Source organism: Cicer arietinum, chromosome 7 (assembly GCF_000331145.2).
Source record: "Cicer arietinum cultivar CDC Frontier isolate Library 1 chromosome 7, Cicar.CDCFrontier_v2.0, whole genome shotgun sequence".
NCBI classification, from domain to species: Eukaryota; Viridiplantae; Streptophyta; class Magnoliopsida; order Fabales; family Fabaceae; genus Cicer; species Cicer arietinum.
The window spans coordinates 41225479-41230844 of NC_021166.2; the positions used below are offsets into that span (position 1 = coordinate 41225479).

General features: G+C 33.4%; 1 long non-coding RNA gene across 1 annotated transcript; it reads right to left on the reverse strand.

The window, feature by feature from the left end:
* Positions 1-2639: 2639 nt before the first annotated feature.
* LOC113787676 (uncharacterized) lies at positions 2640-4404 on the reverse strand. The gene is made up of 3 exons (XR_003474191.1): positions 4367-4404; positions 3039-3084; positions 2640-2689 (listed from the first exon to the last, which is right to left on the reverse strand). It is a non-coding gene; the product is annotated as an uncharacterized lncRNA (long non-coding RNA).
* Positions 4405-5366: the final 962 nt, after the last annotated feature.

Here is a 5366-nt window from a genome sequence, read left to right on the forward strand (position 1 = left end):
TTATTTTGTTTGATTGTTTGACAATATTTTCATTAATTGTCCCTTATTTTAAAATATTCTCATTCAAACAAAATAAATGCAAACAAAATAAGGGATATTGCTCACTCTAATTTTGAGTGCAACATTTACTTTTTAAAATATCAAAATTGAACCATATCATATATAGCATATATAACATAAATATAAGTCAAAAATGAAATCAACAATAAATAGAGGGCTTTTTTAAAAACAAATGACATACATCTTTTGGAGTATCTTTCAAGTAGAGTCGGTCGCAGTATCTTTAGAGCAGCTTCATGGAAGCTGGCCTGAGCATAGGTTTCTCCAACAGATGCAAGACATACTGTTTGAACTCTTCCGAGACCTACTGCTGCATTCACCAGTATCCTCAGTTTCTTCAATTAAAAAACTACTCTAAAAAAGATCAAATGGTATTAGAGAACAAACTCTTGAATGAAAATTTTGTCTTGTAAAATAATCAGTCTGAACTATATGTTCTAAACTTCATTGTATTTGATTACACAGTCATACAACCGTGACCCAAGATATTCTGCAACCTCAGGATGTTTCACCTATAAACAAAAAATAACAAAGAAAATATAAATAATCAGTATTCAATTTCTCATATTTTAAGAAGTTAAAAGAAATGATAAAAAGAATTACCATGGCAATCTGGATAGAATCACATTTAAATTGAGCATAGAGATTTGTTTCAATACTTCGACTCTGTCATAGTTTATGAAAACAATGTAAAGTTTATATTAAAGTAGTTGACTTTTATTTTATCTTTTATTATAGAAACAACTTATATACAATCACTTATTTAATAAACATTAATTCTCTATGTGATTAATTACGCTATTTATCCAACCAAGGCCTATATAGAATAATGCTACATTGTCTAATCCCAACAGAAAAAGCATGCAATGTCAAAGGTAGAACTTATACCATCCCTTCTAAAATGACGGGATCTGCATCATTGGCATGGCAAGCAAGCTATGGTGACACCTTTGTAAGATCAATAATCTTCAATCCATGGTACAAAACATCAAGGAAACATGCAGTCAAGTAATCATCATACAAGTCAATGATTTGGCAATATAGGCCCGTAAACGAAAAAGAAACCATAATTTTCGTAATATAACAAACAAATGATTTCTGATTAAGATCTTACAGGTAAATCATTGAGATCATAAGAACACCACACGCAAAGAAATTCTAATTTCAAAATGCTTTAAAATGGACTATGAATCATGCAATCCACAATTAAGAGTTTAGTGGATTTAATACAAGTAGTTACAATAGATTTACAAAACCTGTTGTTCCTCTAAGTTCGATGTAAAGAAAAATGAACTTCAGGTATTTAAAGACATTGATCTAATTTGTGTTACCTTTGATATAATTGATAGAAGATGAGTCATTAGCAGCCAAAACAACCTGCATTAAAAACAGCATTAGTAAAATATGTTAAAAGAGGAGATCATAAGAACACCACACGCAAAGAAATTCTAAATTCAAAATGCATTAAAATGGACTATGAATCATGTTATCCACAATTAAGAGTTTATTGGATTTAATACAAGTACTTACAACAGATTTACCAAACCTATTGTTCCTCTAAGTTCCATGTAAAGAAAAATGAACTTCAGGTATTTAAAGACATTGATCTATTGTGTTCAAAAATATAAATGCTAACACTATTCTCCTTATCCTACCACCACTACTAAATCACAAAATCGTACATGCGAAACATGTAAAACACGCACGCTACAAGGAAAAAAAAGAAGCCACAAAATTTATGTGGTTCGACACTTGCTTTAATACTATATATCCACGTTAAGTCGTGAAACACTTCAACAAAAGAACATGTAACTTCGTTACGGAAAAGAGATTCAAATTTCCAGACCACTTGCAAAAGGCTAAATACCCAAAATAATATCTCCACTAGAGTTATCAACAAATATGATAACCTGCAATGATACAGAAAACTGATTATGAAACTGCCATTGGACAAAATATGTCAGAAGCATAAATTGCATCAAAAGAGTTGCATATTTCTTCCACCATATGAGACTACAAATCTTGATAGTATTTTCATGGTATTATAAAGAATCAGTATTCAATTTCTCATATTTTAAGAAGTTAAAAGAAATGATAAAAAGAATTACCATGGCAATCTGGATAGAATCACATTTAAATTGAGCATAGAGATTTGTTTCAATACTTCGACTCTTCATAGTTTATGAAAACAATGTAAAGTTTATATTAAAGTAGTTGACTTTTATTTTATCTTTTATTATAGAAACAACTTATATACAATCACTTATTTAATAAACATTAATTCTCTATGTGATTAATTACGCTATTTATCCAACCAAGGCCTATATAGGATAATGCTACATTGTCTAATCCCAACAGAAAAAGCATGCAATGTCAAAGAGATCATAAGAACACCACACGCAAAGAAATTGTAATTTCAAAATGCTTTAAAATGGACTATGAATAATGCCATCCACAATTAAGAGTTTAGTGGATTTAATACAAGTACTTACAACAGATTTACAAAACATGTTGTTCCTCTAAGTTCGATGTAAAGAAAAATGAACTTCAGGTATTTAAAGACATTGATCTAATTTGTGTTACCTTTGATATAATTGATAGAAGATGAGTCATTAGCAGCCAAAACAACCTGCAAAAGGCAAAATGATCTTAAAGGATTGATGGAGTCAATGAAGCAACCATTTAGCCAAAGTGAAGTGAAGTGCTTAATGATCCAGCCCTCTAGAAGGTGTGAAGTATCTTCATGACTACAGAAAAAGCATGCAATGTCAAAGAGATCATATGAACACCACACGCAAAGAAATTGTAATTTCAAAATGCTTTAAAATGGACTATGAATCATGCCATCCAAAATTAAGAGTTTAGTGGATTTAATACAAGTACTTACAACAGACTTACAAAATCTGTTGTTCCTCTAAGTTCAATGTAAAGAAAAATGAACTTCAGGTATTTAAAGACATTGATCTAATTTGTGTTACCTTTGATATAATTGATAGAAGATGAGTCATTAGCAGCCAAAACAACCTGCAAAAGGCAAAATGATCTTAAAGGATTGATGGAGTCAATGAAGCAACCATTTAGCCAAAGTGAAGTGAAGTGCTTAATGATCCAGCTCTCTAGAAGGTGTGAAGTATCTTCATGACAACTGGGTGCTTCATAGGGATCTGAACACTTCAAACCTGCTTCTAAATAACAGGGGTGAGCTAAATATTGGCAAAAGTCAAAATACCCAAAATAATATCTCCGCCAGAGTTATCAACAAATATGATAACCTGCAATGATAAAGAAAACTGATTATGAAACTGCCCTTGGACAAAATATGTCAGAAGCATAAATTGAATCAAAAGAATTGTATATTTCTTCCACTATTTGAGACTACAAATCTTGATAGTATTTTCATGGTAATGGAATACATGGAACATGATCTTAAAGGATTGATGGAGTCAATAAAGCAACCATTTAGCCAAAGTGAAGTGAAGTGCTTAATGATCCAGCCCTCTAAAAGGTGTGAAGTATCTTCATGACAACTAGGTGCTTTATAGGGATCTGAACACTTCAAACCTGCTTCTAAAGAACAGGGGTGAGCTAAATATTTGTAATTTTTGCTATGTGACAAAAGGAAGGCATATACATTTGCTATGTCGTTGGTTGGTGATTTTGGTTGCATTTTTCAGGTATGATTAAGCCATGGTGGCTTTGGGGTTACTGGTTATCGCCTCTTAATTACGGACAAAGAGTTGTTTCAGTCAATGAATTTACTGCCACAAGATGGATGGGGGTACTTCATGCATGATTATTAAATTTCAGTTTTCTATATTTTAATTTTTACATATAGTTTTTATAGAAGATTTATGAAATTATGGAAACTGTTTATTTTAGACTTCGGCTTTAGGGAACGATATACTCAAGTCATTCAATTTACCAACTGAAGATTACTTGTATTGGCTTAGTTTGGGAATTTTAACACTCTACACATGTATATATCCATTTCATATATTGGATTATTTGATATTACAAATTCGTAAGCAAATCAAGCAAAATCAACACATATAAATAGGTAACCAAATCCACTCATTTCACACACTGGAATACCCTTTAATGTGATAATAATAAAATGATTATTCTTTAAATATTTAATTATTAAATTTCTTCAACTTTGACAAACAAAATATTGCAATTAAATCTCCCTATATTCTTAATCCAATATGTTACATTGCTTCAGCCGCAACAATAAGATAATATACACTTACTATTGCTAATATTAGCATTTAGCACACAGTATTGCAGATTATTCGCTTAAGCTTACCTTGACTTAGGGATTGAGAGCAAGATTGAGATGGGGAGGAAGGGCAGGATTGAGATTACCTTAAGCTTATCGTTTAGGTGGCACCAGCGAGATCCAGCTAAGGCAAGGAACTTCGTGTCGCGGCTGCTCCACTCTGCCGCGGTCTCATGAACTGAACTTCGTGGCCTTCCCGCGTGACTTCGTTGCCTTCCCGCGCGCGAAGCGAATGGGCGTTGTGCGGTGGGTTTGCGATGGGTCGGTTTTGGGGCGGAGAGAGAAGAGAGAGGATTTTGCATGCTTTGCCTTCTCGCGCGACTTCGTTTGCCTTCCCGCGCGCGAAGCGAATGGGCGTTGTGCGGTGGGTTTGCGGTGGGTCAGTTTTGGGGCGGAGAGCGAAGAGAGAGGATTTTGCATGCTCTGGAATGGTATCGGGAGAGAGGGGGATTAAGGGATTGGGATTAGGATGCGATTGATATTAAAGAGATTAGGATATTAGGGATTGGTATCGGGAGAGAGGGATTAGGATGCAGTTGATATTAAAGAGATTAGGATATTAGGGATTGATATTAGGATTAGGATATTAGGGATTGAGAGCAGGATTGAAAGAGATTAGGCATTGAGGATGATTGAGAGGGGAGAAATGAGGAGAGGATGATTGAGAGGGGAGAAATGAGGAGAGGTCCACGTCAGATTTTTGGCTGATGTTGAAAATATTTGTACAAGTGGATGAAATGGACTGAGGTGGCATTCAGGGTGAGGTGGCAGGGGTCTGTTTTAATATATATAATAGATGTATATGCCATTTCTTTTAATGCCTTTAACAATGATATCATCTTTATTAATAATAGTCATGATACCATTCTTTATGTTCCAATCAGCCTCTTGAAATGTGGATCATGCACACAATGAGAAGTAGAAGAAAATATAACATAATAACTGAAGTTACATATTTGACTAACAAAAGTAAGACTCAAAATGATATTATGAATATAATAAACATTAGAAAAAGACAAGTTAGGTG